Source organism: Anthonomus grandis, chromosome 17, assembly GCF_022605725.1.
Source record: "Anthonomus grandis grandis chromosome 17, icAntGran1.3, whole genome shotgun sequence".
NCBI lineage: Eukaryota > Metazoa > Arthropoda > Insecta > Coleoptera > Curculionidae > Anthonomus > Anthonomus grandis.
The window spans coordinates 17,393,255-17,414,380 of record NC_065562.1 but is presented as its reverse complement, the minus strand read 5'-3'; the positions used below and the strand labels follow the sequence as shown (position 1 = coordinate 17,414,380).

The window sequence follows — 21,126 nt, the reverse complement described above, 5'->3', positions numbered from 1 at the left end:
TTTTATTTCTTCCAGACAGTTGACGTGCCTTATTTCGTTCTTCCAGGCAATTGATTTAATTTTTCTTTTATTTTCAACTACCTGAGGAAAAAGCATACAATTTTTTTCCAGGCAGTTTAGCCCTACAATATTCTGTAATTAACTTCATGTTGGACTACTAGTAGGCATCATCAAATTATTGTTTTATTTCTTCCAGGCAGTTGACGTGCCTTATTTCGTTCTTCCAAGCAGTTCAGTTAATTTTTCTTCTATTTTCAACTGCCTGGAGAAAAAATATATAATTTTTCCAGGCAGTTGAGACCTAAAATATTCTTTAATTCAATTAATATTAAACTACTATTAGGTATGATCAAATTAATGTTTTATTTCTTTCAAGCATTTGACCTTCATTATTCTATTCTTTCAGGCAGTTAAGTTAATTTCCGCTTATTTTCAACTACTTGGAATTAATAATTAATAAATTTTTTTAGGCAGTTGAGACCTACAATTTTTTTTCAATGCATTTTATGTTGTGCTACTTTCAAATATCATCAAATTATTTTTTTATTTCTTCCAGGTAGTTGAGGTGCTTTATTTCTTTGTTTTAGGCAGCTGAGCTAATTTTTATATATTTTCAACTGCCTGGAATAAATATTTCATATTTTATTTCTTCAGGCAGTTGCCATGCTTTATTCTGTTGAGTATGTTAATTCTCTTCTATTTTCAACTATCTGGAAAACAATATTGAACATTTTATTAATTATAATTTTTCCAGGCAAACGCTATTTTGAAATAAGTGACAACAGTTGAAGACATTTTCACACGATCTTTTTTTCCAGGTTTTTCTGTTATCTCAACTGCCTGGAAGAAACAAATGAGTCTTTTTTTAAGAAATATTTCCCAAACCTTTCCAGACAGTTTACATTTAACTCTTAGAGGTCCTTGAAGGCACCCAAACACATTTTCAAATCCATTTCCTTTTTTTTCAGACTTTTATTTCCTGGAAGATATTCTCATATAAAACTTTCCAGGCAATATCTATCCAGATATTTTAAATTACCCTTGAAAAACCCTTAAAATCTTTAATGATTTCACATTAAAAATAACAATTTTTCCATGCATAATGCATAACTTAAATGGATCCGACACGCATTTTCTTAAAAGATTTTCAATTTATATGCCTCCGAATAAAATTCCATAAATATTTAATGCCAATAAGGCGACATAAGTAGATGGGGGGGAAATAGGTCAGTGGATGTAAGGACAACAACAAATCCTGAACGAATGACAAATGGGAATTGCAGGTTTAATAGTGATTACCATTTATATTAAATGAATAAAATCATCTTAAAATGTTTTTTTTTGTATGATTATATGCATAATTTAATTGGATTTGAACAGCTGTTATATATGAGACATTAGAAAATGGTTTGGAAAATGACTGAAAAACTAGTTGTAATTAACCGAACAATATAAAAGTTCTCTTCGGACGGATCAGTGTCGGAAAAACGGCACTAACGAGGAAACCTGTCAAGGAAAAGCCAAATAATGGGTTCTTCTCGTATGCCCTCGTTTTTTCTATTAATTTACTAAGAAAACAAGAGTCGACAACAATGGAACATTGTACAGTAGCACAGTCAACTTTATTCATAATATAAAGTGAAAATTGTTCGGTGTCTTTTATATGCCAATAAAGATTTTTAGGGTGATTGGTTTCCGTAAAGTTTAAAGGGTCATAATTCACCTTTTAATGTTTTCGAAAGTTTGATGAGATTTAGTTAGGATGATGCAGTGGGAGATTGCTTTAAAAGCGGATATTTCCTTATTAAAAATGAGAGGATAAATTGGGTGAATTAATGACAAAAAAAACATGTTTGAAATTAGTAATGGATTTGAACTGTCTGGAGTAACTTGTAAAGGGAATAATAATGAATTTCTTGCAGGCAGTTGGAACCAGAAGAAAACCTCAACTACCTTTAAAAGAAGAACTTAGGTACTTAATGTTTATATATCCAGACATTAATAAAGGCGTGTCAAAGTGCTGCTCGACGAACGTGTTTTACAGGAGAAAATAGTCTCTTATAAGGACGCGTTCGTCGTGTCCACTTTAATTATGCATAAAACTTAACATTCGATTATGCACGATTTAAAGAAAGAATTAAATATTGTTTTAATTATCATAGTTTTCCGGGCAGTTGAGACTATTTTGAGTTGCTTGAAAGCAGTTGAATACGTTTTTAAACTCATTTCTTATTTTTTCTAGTCTATTTTAAAGTGCCTGGAATTTTTTTGTTACTTCCAGGCAGTTGACGTACTGTATTCCTCCTTTTAGGTAGTTGAGTGGAAATTTTTTCCTAATGCTTTTTTAACTGCCTGGAAGAGATAAATTATTTTTTTAAAATTTTTATTAGACAGTTGAGCCTTACAATTTTTGTTGATTCAAAATCTTTTAGCTTACCTTTAGGTATCACCAATTAATTTTTTATTTGTTCCAGGCAGTTGACGTGCCTTATTCTTCTCTTCCAGGCAGTTGAATGATTTTTTCTCACTTCTACTATTAGAAAGAATTGAACGAAAATTTCTTTATTTTTATTATTTTTTCTAGGCAGTTGAGACCTAGAATTTTAGTTAATTATCGACTTTTTAACTCATGTTCAGGCATCATCAAACTAATGATTTATTTCTCCCAGGTAGTTGTCGTGCTTTTTTCCATTCTTCCATGTAGTAAATTAGTAAATTTTTTCCTATTTTTAAGTGCCTGGAATAATTTTAAAATTTATTCATTAATTCCAGGCAGTTGATGTAATTTATTTGTTCTTTTAGGTAGTTGAGTTGAATTTGTTCCAACTGCTTTTCAACTGCCTGGAAGAGATAAATATTTTTTTTTCAATTTTTATTAAACAATTGATCCCTACAATTTTCATTAATTCAATACCTTTAAGCTTACCTTGAAAAAGATGTTTACAATTTTTTCCACGCAGCTGAGCCCTACCATATACTTTAATTAACTTTATATTCGATTACTATTAGATTTAATCAATTTAATGTTTTTTTTAATTTAATTCCAGCAGTTGTGACGCATTGTTCCTTTTTTTCAGGCGGTTCAGTTAATTTTTCTTCTATTTTCAACTGCTTGGAGAAAAAATATATAATTTTTTCGAGGCAGTTGAGACCTACAATATTTTTTGATTCAATTAATGTTAAACTAATATTAGGTATCATTAAATTATTGTTTTATTTCTTCCAGGCAGTTGAGTTAATTTTTTTCTATTTTCAACTGCCTGGAATAAGTCGTTCACAATTTTTTCCAAGCAGTTGAGTCCTATTATATACCTTTATATAGGATTACTATTAGATGTAATCAAATTAATGTTTTTTATTTAATTTTAGCAGTGGTGATGCATCGTTCCTTTTTTTCAGGTAGTTGAGTTATGTTTCTTTTTAATTTTGAGCTGTCTGAAAAAAATTATATAATTTTTTTCTCAAGCAGAATTCATCTCAATATTCCTTAATTAACTTTAGGTTGACGTATTATTGGTGATCATCGTATTAATTTTTTATTTTTTTCAGGCAGTTGATGCGCCTTATTCCTTTTTTCTAGGCAGTTGAGATAATTTTCTTTTATTTTCAACTGCTTGGAATAAATAATGCACAATTTTTTCTAGGCAGTTGAGACCTACAATTTTTTTCAATTTAATATGCTGTGCTACTTTCAAATATCATCAAATTATTTTCTTATCTCTTCCAGGCAGTTAAGGTGCTTTATTTCTTTGTTTTAGGCAGTTGAGTTAATTTTTCTTCTATTTTCAACTGCTTGGAGAAAAAATATATAATTTTTTCGAGGCAGTTGAGACCTACAATATTTTTTGATTCAATTAATGTTAAACTAATATTAGGTATCATTAAATTAATGTTTTATATCTTCCAGGCAGTTGAGTTAATTTTTTTCTATTTTCAACTGCCTGGAATAAGTCGTTCACAATTTTTTCCAAGCAGTTGAGTCCTATTATATACCTTTATATAGGATTACTATTAGATGTAATCAAATTAATGTTTTTTATTTCATTTTAGCAGTTGTGATGCATCGTTCCTTTTTTCCAGGTAGTTGAGTTAATTTCTTTTTAATTTTGAGCTGTCTGAAAAAAATTATATAATTTTTTTCTCAAGCAGAATTCATCTCAATATTCCTTAATTAACTTTATGTTGACGTATTATTGGTGATCATCGTATTAATTTTTTATTTTTTTCAGGCAGTTGATGCGTCTTATTCCTTTTTTCTAGGCAGTTGAGCTAATTTTCTTTTATTTTCAACTGCTTGGAATAAATAATGCACAATTTTTTCTAGGCAGTTGAGACCTATAATTTTTTTCAATTTAATATGCTGTGCTACTTTCAAATATCATCAAATTATTTTTTTATCTCTTCCAGGCAGTTAAGGCGCTTTATTTCTTTGTTTTAGGCAGTTGAGTTAATTTTTCTTCTATTTTCAACTGCTTGGAGAAAAAATTTATGATTTTTTCGAGGCAGTTGAGACCTACAATATTCTTTGATTCAATTAATGTTAAACTAATATTAGTTATATTTAAATTAATGTTTTATATCTTCCAGGCAGTTGAGTTAATTTTTTTCTATTTTCAACTGCATGGAATAAGTCGTTCACAATTTTTTCCAAGCAGTTGAGTCCTATTATATACCTTTATATAGGATTACTATTAGATGTAATCAAATTAATGTTTTTTATTTAATTTTAGCAGTTGTGATGCATCGTTTCTTTTTTCCAGGTAGTTGAGTTAATTTCTTTTTAATTTTGAGCTGTCTGAAAAAAATTTAATAATTTTTTTCTCAAGCAGAATTCATCTCAATATTCCTTAATTAACTTTATATTGACGTATTATTGGAGATCATCGTGATCAGTTGAGTTAATTTCGTTTTATTTTCAACTGCCTGGAATAAATAATTCATAATTTTTTCCAGGCATTTGAGCCCTATAATATCCTTTAATTCAATTAATATTAAACTATTATTAGGTATCATCAACTTAACGTTTTATTTCTTCCAGGCAATTGACGTGCCTTATTCCATTCTTCCAGGCAGTTGAGTTAATTTTTCTTCTATTTTTAACTGCCTGGAGAAAAAATATAAATTTTTTTTTTCCAGGCAGTTGAGACCTAAAATTTTTTTAATTCACTTTATGTTGTGCTACTTTCAAATATCATATAATAATTTTCTTAATTCTTCCATGCAGTTGAGGCACTCTATTTCTTTGTTTTAGGCAGTTGAGTTAATTTTTATCTATTTTTAACTGCCTGGAATAAATAATTTACAATTTTTTCCAGGCAGTTGAGTACTACAATTTTCTTAGTTCTTCCAAGCAGTTGAGGTGCTTTAATTCTTTGTTTAAGGCAGTTGAGTTAATTTGTATCTATTTTCAATTGCCTAAAATAAATAATATATAATTTTTTCCAGGCAGTTGAGCTCTACAATATTCTGTAATTAACTTCATGTTGGACTACTATTAGGTATCATCAAATTATTGTTTTACTTCTTTCAAGTAGTTGACGTGTCTTATTTCGCTCTTCCAGGCAGTTGAGTTAATTTTTCATCTATTTTCAACTGCCTGGAGAAAAAATATACAATTTTTTCCAGAAAATTGCGACTTACAATATTCTTTAATTCAATTAATGTTAAACTACTATTAGGTATCATCAAATTAATGTTTTATTTCTTCCAGGTAGTTGACGTACCTTATTTCGTTCTTCCAGGCAGTTAAGTTAATTTTTCATCTATTTACAATTGCCTGGAAAAAAATTATACAATTTTTTCCAGGCAGTTGAGACCTAAATTTTTTTTAATTCATCCGTTATGCTACTTTCAAATATCATGAAATTATTTTCTTATTTGTTCCACGCAATTGAGGCAATCTATTTCTTTGTTTTAGGTAGGTGAGTTAATTTTTATCTATTTTCAACTGCCTGAAATAAATAATTTACAATTTTTTCCAGGCAGTTGAGCCCTACAATATTCTGTAGTTAACTTCATGTTAGACTACTATTAGGTATCATCAAATTAATGTTTTATTTCTTCCAGGCAGTAAACGTGCCTTATTTCGGTCTTCCAGGCAGTTGAGTTAAATTTTATCTATTTTTAACTGCCTGGAATAAATAATTCATAATTTTTTCCAGAAAGTTGAGCCCTTCAATATTCTGTAATTAGCTTTATGTTGGACTAGTATTAGGTATCATCAAATTATTGTTTTAATTTTTCCAGGCAGTTGACGTGCCTTATTCCATTTTTCCAAGCAGTTGAGTTAATTTTTCTTCTATTTTTAACTGCCTGGAAAAAAGTATACAATTTTTTCCAGGCAGTTGAGACCTACAATTTTTTCCAATTCATCTTATGTTGTGCTACTTCCAAATATCATCAAATTTTTTTATTATTTCTTTGAGGCAGTTGAGGTCCCTTATTTCTTTGTTTTAGGCAGTTGAGTTCATTTTTATCTATTTTCAACTGCCTGGAATCAATAATTCATAATTTTTTCCAGGCAATTAAGCTTCCCAATATTCTTTAATTTAATTAATGTTAAACTACTATTAGGTATCATGCCTGGAGAAAAATTATACAATTTTTTTCAGGCAGTTGAGACCTACATTTTTTTGAATTCATCCGTTATGCTACTTTCAAATATCATTAAATTATTTTCTTATTTCTTCCAGACAGTTAAGATAAGTTTTCTTCTATTTTCAACTACCTGGAGAAAAAGTATACAATTTTTATTAAGCAGTTGAGACCTACAATTTTTTTTAATTCATCTTATGTTGTGCTACTTTTAAATATCATCAAATTATTTTTTTAGTACTTCCAGGCACTTGAGGTGCTTTAATTCTTTGTTTAAGGCAGTTGAGTTAATTTTTATCTATTTTCAATTGCCTATAATAAATAATATACAATTTTTTCCAGGCAGTTGAGCCCTACAATATTCTGTAATTAACTTTATGTTGGACTACTATTATTAGGTATAATCAAATTATTGTTTTATTTCTTCCAGGCAGTTGACGTGCCTTATTTCGGTCTTCCAGGCAGTTGAGTTAGTTTTTCTTCTATTTTCAACTGCCGGAGAAAAAATTTTTTCAAGCAGTTGAGACCTAAATTTTTTTTCAATTCATCCTATGTTGTGCTACTTTCAAATATCATCATATTATTTTTTTTATTTTTTCCAAGCAGTTGAGGTACTTTATTCCTTTGTTTTAGGTAGTTGAGTTAATTTTTATCAATTTTCAACTGCCTGGAATAAATAATATATAATTTTTTTCAGGCAGCTGAGCTCTATAATATTCTTTATTTAACTTCATGTTGAACTACTATTAGGTGTCATCAAATTAATGTTTTATTTCTTCCAGGCAGTTCTTCCAGGCAGTTAAGTTATTTTTAAAAATTTTTAACTGCCTGGTATAAATAATTCACATTTTAATTTTTTTCGAAAGTTGAATGAGATTTAGTTGGACGATGCAGTGGAAGATTGCTTTAAAGGGAGATATTTCCTTATTACAAATGAGACGATAAAAAGGGGAATTAATGACAAAAAAAACATGTTTGCAGGCAGTTGGAATCAGAAGAAAACCTCAACTACCTTAAAAAGAAGAACTTAGGTACTTAATATTTATATATCCAGACAGTTGAGATGTTTTTTCCAGTTCAAAATAAATAAATCAATTAACGTGCTTCGTGTCCATTTAAGTTATGCACAATTTCACTAAAAAAAATATAAATATAGCTCTGAGACATCAAATATCATTTTAAAAATGTGGGTCTTATATCTCTTTAAGTTATGCATAATGATTATTTACTCCAGAGAGGTGAAGCATGACTTTTTTTTCATTAAATTAAAAACAATTTTAACTATGTGAGCTGCGTATCCAAGTTATGCCTAGTTCGGAGGGATCAAAATTAAACCTCAAAGTCTAGCAATATTTAACGTAGAAACGGAGAAGTATTACGAAAACTGTCAAAGAAGAACAAACAGTGGGGATCCAGGTAAATACCACTAAACATTGCTGTGGATTTACTTTCAGGCAAACGAAGATGGCAACCGTGGGCCTTTTCCTGTCGTTCGGCTTACCAGACTTGTACAAACTTCGTTAATAGGATGTTCCACTTATAAATAAATATATAACGTCTCCTGTTTTTTTATGTGTTTATTTACATATACAACCTGTAAGTGATTTTTTCGCTATGCACAGCTTAATATTAAGTAGCGAGCGAAGGTAATCTTCTCACAAGTGAGACTCCTCGAAAGAGGTTTTATCCCAGATAAAGAAGCCCATAATTTCCTGTTTATTTTGAACTCGGTTTTTTAAAAAATAAAAGTCCAAATAGAGGCGAAAAACACTTTGAAACTCGCGATTATTTCATTTTGCGCTCGGTAAATTTACATTTCGTTTGTTCGGTAAACTAACGAGTTCCACCCGTGAGGGTTACGTCACGCGATTTTTTGGAATTGTGAGGGAGCTTTTATCAAAATACGACCCTCCTTTAGGTGAGGGGCGAGAAGTAAGTAAACTAAGTTATTTTTTGATGTATATTAGATATTACTTTTATGGGAATAATACTCATGGGATGCCACGTACTTTATATTGTTTATATTTTAGTATAGAAGGCAAATGTTACCTTAACGTTTAATTATGCATAACTTAAATGGACATGATACCCATGAATAAAATAATTTATTCTGAACTGAAAAAACACGTCAATTATCTAGATAAATATTCAATATATACCCTTCTAAAATTCCTTTTTTCCAGGCAGTTGAAGTTTTTTTTTCTAATTTCTGGAACTACCTGGAAGAAATAATTTTTTTTATCGAATTTTTTTCACTCTTTTTGCAGGCAGTTAAAGTACCTTATTTCATATTTTTTAGGCAATTAACGTATTTTCTCTTTAGATCTCAACTGCCTGGAAAAATTAAATAAATGGTTTTTTAAAATTATTTTCCAGGCAGTTTTTTAAATATTTAAATTAAATTAAAAAAAATTCAGGAAGTCGATTCTTTTTAAAAACCTGGAAAAAATCAATGTTTAACTATTTTCCAGAGAGGCAATTGTAAAAGTGGAAATCAACCATATTTTCTTCCAGAAAGTTATAGCGTATATCGATCTTAAAGAATAAAATCTCATGTTTCCAAATGTACTAATTTTGTTTCAACTGCCTAATTTTATATTTTATTTAAAATTTACTAATTTCTTTAGCTTAAACTCGGATACTTTAATAATATTTAATTTCTTCCAGGAAGTTAAATTAAATCCTGATTTTTCCAGACTTGCTTATAAACTACTTTAGGGGTGATAATGCGATGTAAGTTTTAAGCATTAATGCATAACTTAAATGGATATGACGCACGTTTTCTTATTGGCCCAAATTGTTTCTTTTGTGCATAACTTTAACTGATATGAGGGCCACGTTTTTATTTAAAATTTTTCCATTTTATTTCTTCCAGGCTTTTCCGTGCCAGTTGCTGTTGATTTTCCAGTCCGTTATGTGAATAATTTCCTTATTCCAGGCAGTTGAGCTTTTTCTTTTGTAGTCAACTGCCTGGATGAGAAATTCTATTTCGATTGAATTCTTCCAAAATATATTGTTGATTTATCAGTTTTCCATGTATTTTTCATGTATTTTCTACAATGGTAAATTATAAGAAAATTTTCAAAAACTTTTTTTTTTGCTGGCATAGGTATATATCATTTTTTCAACATTAATATAAAAAAACACATTATTTGAACTTCCTGGAATATCGGAAATTTTTAACAAGTTTGATCGTTTCATTCTAGAAATCCTTTGCTCCTTCCAGGCTTGACCTCAACAGCCTGGAAGAAACAAAAAAATTCTTTTCCAGACTTGCCTGGAAAATCGTGAATCGTATACCACTTTTCCCGAGAAACTATTGAAAGTTCAAAACTTTAAAAATTATGTGAAACTGGAACAATAGGTTCAAAAAACGTCCTTTCCAGAACCTTTGAGGCACATAAAAAAGATTTTTAGTGTTCGTTTTTAAAAATTTTTTTAGGCAGTTGATTATTTGGTTTTTAATTATTACCTCGAAAACCTTGAATAAAAAACCGAAAAAGATAAATTCAAAAAAATTATTAAATTTTCCAAGCAATTTTTATTGTTGAACTGCCTGGAATAATGCATGAAAAACATGAAAAAGATAAATTAATTTTTTTTTTTAAATAATCGACAATTTCCAGGCCATTAATTTATTTTTAGTCTGAACTACCTGGAATATTAAATTTAAAAAAATCTTGTATTAAACATTTTTCCAGGCAGTTGATTTTTTTTTAACAACTTTGAATAATGAGTAAAAACAATGAATAGAAATTTTTTTCTTAAATAAAATACTTCCAGGCAATTTTTATTGTTTAACTGCCTGAAGTAATAAATGAAAAACAAAAAAAGATAAATTAAAAGTTTAATTTAAATTAATTAAAATTTAAAAAGATAAATTAAAGTTTTTTTAAACAATTAAAATTTTCCAGGCAGTTGATTTATTTTTAGTCTGAACTGCCTGGAAAAATATATAAAAAACAGAAAAAGATAAATTAAAAAATTCATTAAATTTTCTAGGCAGTTGATTTTTTTTTATTTAAAAGTAATTTTTTTTTAATTAAATACTTCCAGGCAATTTTTATTGTTTAACTGCCTGGAATAATGAATGAAAAAGATTAATTAAGAAATTCTGTAAATAATCGAAATTTTCCAGGCAGTTGATTTTTTTAACTACATTGAATATTTAGTAAAAAAAATTGAAAAGTATATATTATTGTTATTGGCTATTGTGTTTATTTTTATTGACATTTTATACATCATGATGTATATTGACCAGGTACATTGTTTTTGTACAGTTTTGCATGTATTTATTTTGTTTGTATATTTATTTTTATTTTGTGTGTTTTGTTTTGTTTTTATATGTTTTTTTATTAGCTTTGTCTACAAAATTTTGTAATTTTCTGACAATAAAGCATATGATTGATATTTTTTTAAATAAAATACTTCGGCAGTTTTTTTTTCAACTGCCTGGAATATTGAATAAACAACACAAAAAAAAATTAAAAATTTATTAAATAATCGAAATTTTCCAGGCAGTTAAATTGTTTTTTTTGGACCTGCCTGAAATACTAAATTTAAATAAATAAATTATGAAATTTCTTCAGGTTGTTGTGTTCTTTTTGTCTTAAAGTGCCTGAAATAACGATAACGACAAATAATTGAAATTTTTCTGCTTGCCTGGAATAATAAATGAAAAATAGGAAAAGATAAATTAAAAAAAAAAATTGACATTTTGCAACTGGCTTATTTTGTTCTACTTTCAACTGCCTGGAATAATAAATTTTGGAAAATTTATTAATAAATTTTTTGATTAAAACTTTTCCAGGCAGTTCTACCTGGTTTTACGTTTTCGATGTAATTAATGTATTTGTTTTGTTCTAAGAAATTCCAGACTTTTAATTTTTTTAAATTGATACTTTCTCAGGTTAGAATCAGGCAGCCTAAATAAATTTTAATTTCTTCCAAACAGCCAATCCTGATTTTTTTTAAGTTGATGTTGATTTTATATTTTCCAGGCAACTAACTAACGAACCTTTCTTGGCCTCAACTGCCTGGTAGAAACAAATAAATACTCTTTAAATATTTTCCAAGCAATAAAGGTAGATAAAAAATTTCTTCTTTTTTTGGTCCATACTCCCTGGAAGAAATTTCATAAATACTTTCCAGGCACTTGAAGTTAATCCTGTTTTTTTCCAGGCAGTTGAAACTTTTAGATTTTTAATATTGATACCATTTTACGGTAATTTCATGGAATTCAAATATTTTTTTTTAATTCTTACAGGCAGTTGAGGTCAATGTTGATTCTTCTTTCAAAGCAACTCAATCTTACTTGACCTCAATTGATGCCTTTCCGAGTTAGTTTCAGGCAGTTTAATTAATTTTTTATTTCTTCCAGGCAACTAACTAACTAAACTTTCTTGACCTCAACTGCCTGGAATAAATTAATAATTTTTTTAAAGTTATTTGCCAATATTATTTTTTTAAAAAATGGATACTTTTCCAAGTTAGCTTCGGATAGTTTAAATAATGTTTAATTTCTTTCAGGCAGTGAATTTTTCCAGACAAGTTAAAATGTTAATTTTCTATTTTCCAGGTAGTCGTTAAAATAGTTTTTCTAACCCCTTTTAGTAATTTTGCAGGTGACTGTAAAGTTTTCATTATTTTTTAAAAGAGATGCCATTTTAGATTAATTTAGGGCAAACGAAATATTTTTAATTTAAATTTAATAAAACTTTTAAGTTAAATTTAATTGAGAAAAAATTGGCCAGTTCTCAATTTTCTTAAATTAAAATCGTTTTATTTTAGTTTCAGACAGTTCAGTAGATAATTTCCAATTTTTTTCAGGCAGTTGTAGTTAATGCCAATTTTTGCAGTCAAATTAAAGTGTTAAATTTCTATTTTCCAGATAAATGAAGTATTCATTATTTTTTTAAAGAGACACCATTTTAGGTTAATTTAAAGTAAATGAAATATTTTTAATTTTAATTTAATAAAATTCTTAAGTTAAATTTAATTGAAAAAAAAGCTTTTAATTAGCCAGTTAAAGTTCTCAATTTTTTAAATTAAAATTTTAGTTTCAAACAGTTTAAATAATTTTCAATTTTTCCAGGCAGTTTTCCAGGTAGTGGTTAAAGAATTTTTTTCTGGCCTCAACTGCCTTGAAAAAATATATTATATTCTAAAGTAACTTTGCAGGCAGTGAATTCTTTCAATTGGTGCAATTCTAACCAGTGCCATTCCAACAGTTTCGAGCAGTTTAATTAATTTTGTTATTCTTTTCAAGCAGTCATACCTGATCCTGATTTTTTATTAAATTTTGTATCACTTCTAGGCAGTTAATGTTACTTCCATTATTTTCCAAGTAAGTAAGGTACTTGAATTCCTACAGTTTTGACCAAATTAATTAAATAATAAGAATTATAATAATAAGATGTGCCTGAAAAAAGTCTACTTTACTTACCAAAAACTCCTTTCAGGCCTCTCCTTTTTTACTCTTTTTCTGATCGGCTTTTTTCTCCTAATTAAGAACTTCCTACAAGCAAGAAAACTCATACATTTTCACCGAAATTTCCCGCATGGAATAACAAACGACCGGGCTATTTACAACCTTTTAACGACTCTTTTTTTACACCCCCGGGGTGATTTTTCCTCATCGTCTACGATTAGTGTTAATTAAAAAAAACATTTATTAAGATTAACGGTTTAACTATGAAATTCCCTTTGGTAGAAGAGGGAATTGATTTAATTTTATTCAGCTTAAGCCGAGGCCCTTTTTTCTTCTTTTTGATAAAATTCTAAAACGAGAATTTCGTCGGATCCCATCGTTTTCTTTTGTTTGAGAGAAATTTCGTAATTTAGAAGGGCTTAAGAGAGATATAAAGTTTATAAAAAGGGGATAAGTCATACATTTTTCGAAAGCTACTTATATTAATCCTAATGACTTAATGAGGTTCTGAAAAATTGATATTTATGGAATGTTTTAGATAAATGTTACTAGAGAATGTTAAAAGTTGTTAACAGAAGTTGGACTTTCTGAGTACGTCAAATATGTCAATTTCTATTCGTTTTTAGTTTGGGTTATTTATATCTTAATTGGTATTGGTAAATAACTTTGATTGCTTGTACTAAATTAATTTTCTAATGACAATAGAAATTGACTTTATTTTTTGACTTTAATTTGCCTAGAAACATTAGGATTGACCTCAACTGCCTGGAATAAATTAAAAATTATTTAAACTACCTGAGACTAACGTGGAAAGGCATCAATTTTTTAAAAATCTAATGTTTGAACTGGCTAAAAAATTATAAATTTATTTCAGGCAGTTGGGGTCAAGGAAGATTAAATTGTTAAGAAAAAACAAAATTGACTTTAACTGCCTGTAAGATTAAAAAAAAATATTTAAATTCCATGAAATTACCGTAAAATGGTATCAATATTAGAAACCCAAAAGTTTCAACTGCCTGGAAAAAACCAGGATTAACTTCAAGTACCTGGAAAGTATTTATGAAATATCTTCCCGGGAGTATGGACCAAAAAAAGAAGAAATACTTTATCTACCTTTATTGCCTGGAAAATATTCAAAGAATATTTATTTATTTCTACCAGGCAATTGAGGCCACAAAAGTTTCGTTAGTTAGTTGCCTGGAAAATATGAAATACTTTAACTATCTCAAAAAAAAAAAAAATTAGGATTGACCTCAGCTGCCTGGAAGAAATAAAAAATTAATTAAACTGCCTGAAACTAACCCGGAAAGGCATCAATTGAGGTCAAGTAAGATTGAGTTGCTTTGAAAAAAAATCAACATTGACTTCAACTGCCTGTAAGAATAAAAAAAATATTTGAATTCCATGAAATTACCGTAAAATGGTATCAATATTACGAATCTAAAACTTTCAACTGCCTGGAAAAAACAGAATTAACTTCAAGTACCTGGAAAGCATTTATGAAATATCTTCCCGGGAGTATGGACCAAAAAAAGAAGAAATACTTTATCTACCTTTATTGCCTGGAAAATATTCAAAGAACATTTATTTATTTTTCCTAGGCAGTTGAGGCCAAGAAAGTTTCATTAGTTTATTGCCTGGAAAATATTAAATCAACTTCAACTATCTTTAAAAAAAAATCAGGATTGACTGTTTGGAAGAAATTAAAATTTATTTAGGCTGCCTGATTCTAACCTGAAAAAGGCATCAATTTTTAAAAATGGAAAGCCTGGAAAATTATCTAATTTTTTTAAAATTTTCTAGAACAAAACAAATACGTTAATTGCCTCGAAAACGTGAAACCAGGTAGAACTGCCTGGAAAGTTTTAATCAAGAAATTTATTAATATATTTTTAAAAATTTATAATTCCAGGCAGTTGAAAATAGAAATAAATAAACCAGCTGCAAAATGTCAATAAAATGATTTTTTTTATTTATCATTCATTATTCCAGGCACTTAAAGCAAAAATAACTGCCTTGAAGTGTTTTTATTAAAAAACTCTCATTGTTCTTTTCTTTTTTTAACATTTATTATTCCAGGCAGGTGAAAATTAATTTAAAAAATCAACTGCCTGAAAAATTTCGATTATTTTCCATCGTTATTTCAGGCACTTTAAGACAAAAAGAACACAACAACCTGAAGAAATTTCATAATTTATTTTGTTAAATTCAGTATTCCAGGCAGTGCCAAAAAAACAATTCAACTGCCTGGAAAATTTCGATTATTTAATGAATATTTAATTTTTTTTTTATGTTTCTCATTCAATATTCCAGGCAGTTGAAAAAAAAACTGCCGAAGTATTTTATTTAAAAAAATATTTACTTTTCATTCAATTTCCTTTTTACCAAATATTCAATGTAGTTAAAGGAAATTAACTTCCTGGAAAATTTCGATTATTTAATAAAGTTTTAATTTTTTTCTGTTTTTCATTCAATTTTTCAGGCAGTTAAACAATAAAAACTGCCCGGAAGTATTTTATTTAAAAAAAATAATAACTTTTAATTTTTTTTAACTAAATATTCAATGTAGTTAAAAAAAACTGCCTGGAAAAATTTTTAATACAAGGTTTTTTTTAATTTAATATTCCAGGCAGTTCAGAGTAAAAATAAATCAACTGCCTGGAAAATTTAGTAAATTCTTTAATTTATCTTCTTCTCTTTTTCATTCATTATTCCAGGCACTTGAAAAAAAAGAACTGCCTTGAAGTATTTTGTTAAAACACTCTCATTGTAACGGAGTAAAGTAATTATATGGTGTTTGGGTTTACTTTCTTTAGAAAATTACCCTCTTTTCATTGAAATACAGGACATTATTTTTTGGTAACTTTTTAAGCCAAGTGTCTATTTTTTTGTCAATTTTTTGATAATTAGCATTACCATTAAAAACGAAATAATTTTCTGATTAAAATAATATAAAATACCTTATGTGTATCTCCAACCGTTTTCGAGATATTAATTTTTTCATTTTTATATTTTTTTAGCTCACTCTGTATATTGCAAAATTTAAAATTGAATATCTCAGCAACGGAGAAAGATAATTTTATGGTGTTTGGGTTTATTTTCTTTAGAAAATTACCCTCTTTTCATTGAAATACAAAACATTATTTTTTGGTAAGTTTTTAAACTAAGTGACTATTTTTTTGGTAATTTTTTGATAACTGGCATCACCATTAAAAACTAAATAATTTTCTGATTAAAATAATATAAAACACCTTATGTGTATCTGCAACCGGTTTCGAGATATTAATTTTTTCATTTTTATATTTTTTTAGCTCACTCTGTATATTGCAAACTTTAAAATTGAATATCTCAGTAACGGAGAAAGATAATTTTATCGTGTTTGGGTTTATTTTCTTTAGAAAATTACTCTCTTTTCATTGAAATACAGGATATTATTTTTTGGTAACTTTTTAAGCCAAGTGTCTATTTTTTTGTCAATTTTTTGATAACTAGCATCACCATTAAAAACGAAATAATTTTCTGATTAAAATAATATAAAACACCTTATGTGTATCTGCAACCGTTTTCAAGATATTAATTTTTTCATTTTTATATTTTTTTAGCTCACTCTGTATATTGCAAACTTTCAAATTGAATATCTCAGCAACGGAGAAAGATAATTTTATGGTGTTTGGGTTTATTTTCTTTAGAAAATTACTCTCTTTTCATTGAAATACAGGATATTATTTTTTGGTAACTTTTAAAGCTAAGTGTCTATTTTTTTGTCAATTTTTTGATAACTAGCATTACCATTAAAAACGAAATAATTTTCTGATTAAAATAATATAAAATACCTTATGTGTATCTGCAACCGGTTTCGAGATATTAATTTTTTCATTTTTATATTTTTTTAGCTCACTCTGTATATTGCAAACTTTCAAATTGAATATCTCAGCAACGGAGAAAGATAATTTTATGGTGTTTGGGTTTATTTTCTTTAGAAAATTACTCTCTTTTCATTGAAATACAGGATATTATTTTTTGGTAACTTTTAAAGCTAAGTGTCTATTTTTTGTGAATTTTTTGATAACTAGCATCACCATTAAAAACGAAATAATTTTCTGATTAAAATAATATAAAACACCTTATGTGTATCTGCAACCGTTTTCAAGATATTAATTTTTTCATTTTTATATTTTTTTAGCTCACTCTGTATATTGCAAACTTTCAAATTGAATATCTCAGCAACGGAGAAAGATAATTTTATGGTGTTTGGGTTTATTTTCTTTAGAAAATTACTCTCTTTTCATTGAAATACAGGACATTATTTTTTGGTAACTTTTTAAGCCAAGTGTCTATTTTTTTGTCAATTTTTTGATAACTAGCATCACCATTAAAAACGAAATAATTTTCTGATTAAAATAATATAAAACACCTTATGTGTATCTGCAACCGTTTTCGAGGTATTAATTTTTTCATTTTTATATTTTTTTAGCTCACTCTGTATATTGCAAACTTTAAAATTGAATATCTCAGCAACGGAAAAAGATAATTTTATGGTGTTTGGGTTTATTTTCTTTAGAAAATTACTCTCTTTTCATTGAAATACAGGACATTATTTTTTGGTAACTTTTTAAGCCAAGTGTTTATTTTTTTGTCAATTTTTTAATAACTAGCATCACCATTAAAAACGAAATAATTTTCTGATTAAAATAATATAAAACACCTTATGTGTATCTGCAACCGTTTTCAAGATATTAATTTTTTCATTTTTATATTTTTTTAGCTCACTCTGTATATTGCAAACTTTCAAATTGAATATCTCAGCAACGGAGAAAGATAATTTTATGGTGTTTGGGTTTATTTTCTTTAGAAAATTACTCTCTTTTCATTGAAATACAGGATATTATTTTTTGGTAACTTTTAAAGCTAAGTGTCTATTTTTTGTGAATTTTTTGATAACTAGCATCACCATTAAAAACGAAATAATTTTCTGATTAAAATAATATAAAACACCTTATGTGTATCTGCAACCGTTTTCAAGATATTAATTTTTTCATTTTTATATTTTTTTAGCTCACTCTGTATATTGCAAACTTTCAAATTGAATATCTCAGCAACGGAGAAAGATAATTTTATGGTGTTTGGGTTTATTTTCTTTAGAAAATTACTCTCTTTTCATTGAAATACAGGACATTATTTTTTGGTAACTTTTTAAGCCAAGTGTCTATTTTTTTGTCAATTTTTTGATAACTAGCATCACCATTAAAAACGAAATAATTTTCTGATTAAAATAATATAAAACACCTTATGTGTATCTGCAACCGTTTTCGAGGTATTAATTTTTTCATTTTTATATTTTTTTAGCTCACTCTGTATATTGCAAACTTTAAAATTGAATATCTCAGCAACGGAGAAAGATAATTTTATGGTGTTTGGGTTTATTTTCTTTAGAAAATTACTCTCTTTCCATTGAAATATATGACATGATTTTTTGGTGAATTTTGCCTGGAAACATTCTCAATACAAAATTTGTTTTAATTTAATTTTCCAGGCAGTTAAACAATAAAAATTGCCTGGAAGTATTTAATTAAAAAAAAAATTACTTTTCAATTTTTTCAAATTAAATATTCAATGTAGTTAAAAAAAATCAACTGCCTGGAATAATTTTTCAATACAAGATTTTTTAAAACTTATTATTCCAGGCAGTCAGAATAAAAATAAATCAACTGCCTGGAAGTATTTTAATAAAAAAAATATGTTCTCTATTTTTTTTTATCAATTATTTCAGGTAGTTAAAAACAGACAAAATATTCAACTGTCTGAAAAAAATTAAATAAACAAACAGTTGTTTGGTTAAAGTGCCCTAATTAAAAATCTTTTTTAGGTGCCTCAAAGGTCCTGGAAAGGACGTTTTTCGGACCCATTTTTCTAGTTTTATATAATTTTTAATATTTTTAACTTTCTATAGTTTTTGGGGAAAATTGGTACACGATTCACGTTTTCCAGGCAAGTCTGGAAAGGAAATTTTTTGTTTCTTCCAGGCAGTTGAGGTCAAGCCTGGTTTCACCCGCCTGGAAGGAGTAAAAGATTTCTGGAATAGTACAATCAAACTTAAACGAAATTCCCAATATTTCAGGAGGTTCAAATAATGTGTTTTTTTTTAATATTAATGTTAAAAATTATATTTATTAGAAAAAAAAAGTTTTTTTTTTAATTTTCTTATAATTTACCATTGCAAAAAATACATGAAAAATACACAATGACATGAATGACAAATTAGCAATATATTTTGAAAAAATTCAATTGAAATAGAAATTCTCTTCCAGGCAGTTGAGTATAAAAGAAAAAATACCTCAATTGCCTGAAATAAAGAAATTAGTCACATACCGGTCTGGAAAATCAACACAAACTGGCACGAAAGAGCCTGGAAGAAATAAAAATTTCAATTAAAAAACGTGGCCCTCATATCAATTAAAGTTATGCACAAAAGTAACAACTTAAGCCATTAAGAAAATGTGCATCAGATGCGTTTAAATTATGCATGAATGCTTACATACGAAATAGCAGAATCGGGCGGAGGGTGGAAACTTTACCCTTTCGAACCGTAAAAATCGCATTACCACCGCTAAACTAGTTTATAAGCCCGTCCGCAAGTCGTATAGACGAAAGTTTCCCTCATGTCGGTCCGCAGGAAACTCTCCGCGCAAACTTAAATAAACAGGAAAACTTTTAGGTGACAACCGCCCAGCATGTAGTAAGTTTAGGTGATTACGTGAATAATAAAGGGACCATAAAAATGATAATTTAACTCCCTTAATGATGCGTTTTCACTGTAGAGGGTAAATCCTTAAAAATATCGCCGAGTCAACGCATAAACATTTTGCCTTCGCCCTAAAAACTGTCAACTTTTATACCCGCATCAAAATTTCCCCGTATATATCTTGCTTTTCTCTGGAACGCTTTTGCAACTGTTCCATCTTACTCTTTCACCCCTCACCTCCCCCTTTCCCAAACGGGAAATAAAAAAGATTAAAGAATAAAATATGGAAAGCGAAATGGGGCGTACAAAACTGGAATTTACGGTTATTTTACAAGCGATGCGTGATACAAACATTTAGTTTTATTGAGTCGCCCTTATGGGGTGAATTTAATGGACGTATGCGTGGATTTTAGGCAATAAATGTAAGCAAAATGTAAAATTTATATCATATTTCTAATGCGGTTTTTATTGTTATGATTGCTGTTTTAATTTCGGATACGGTGTTTGGATAGACGTTAAGCTGGGTTAAAAATTAATTATTATGCGTCGTATGCTATTGAATTATGCACGGTTATTTGGTGTTTTTAATCGTGGAAAATTGAGTTTTTTCTTTTGCGAGAAACATAGTTTTGATGGAAAATTTGTAATATACTGTGTATGTTTAATAGGAGTCTTAAATTAACCAATCCTAAAAGAAAACACATTAATTATTGCATGACTTAAATGGACAGTAGAGTCACATTATCCATAATTTTTTTAATTAAAATTTAAAAATTAAATATTATGCATCGTATGCTTTTAAATTATGCACGACTATTTGGGACCCTAAAATACTGTAACGTAAATTTTACAAATTATTGCATAATTTAAATAGACATGACGCGCATTTTCTTATCATCCTAAATTGTGTTTTTATATAAATTTTTTATGCATAACTTTTATTGACATGAGGCATTTTTAATTAAAATTTCTCCAGGCAGTTGAATTATTGTTTTATTTTTTCCAGGCTTTTGTGTGATTGTTATTATTGACTTTCTAGGCGGTTAAAGTGACTTTTTCTTTTTTGAGACAAAAAACATATTTTAAATTTAGAAAATTTTAAATTTTTAGACTTTTCTAATTTCCCAGTTTTCATTTTCTGGGTGTAAAGTGTAATTAATGGAATAAATTCTATAAAATAAATTTTAAGAAAATATGCATAATTTAAATGATTACGAGGAGCATTTTCTTATTGTTTTAAATTATTTTGATTTTGAATTTGAATTAATTTTTTCGTGTTCAACTGCTTGGAAGAGAATCTCTATTTTAATTAAAAATTTTTAAGAACATATTTTCAATTTTCCAGACTATTGTTCACCAC

General features: G+C 27.9%; 1 protein-coding gene across 5 annotated transcripts in view; it reads right to left on the bottom strand.

Moving 5' to 3' along the window:
• The window catches only part of LOC126746287 (5-hydroxytryptamine receptor-like), a 278,830-nt gene that overhangs the window by 102,038 nt on the left and 155,666 nt on the right, over nt 1–21,126 (bottom strand). The window lies entirely within an intron of this gene.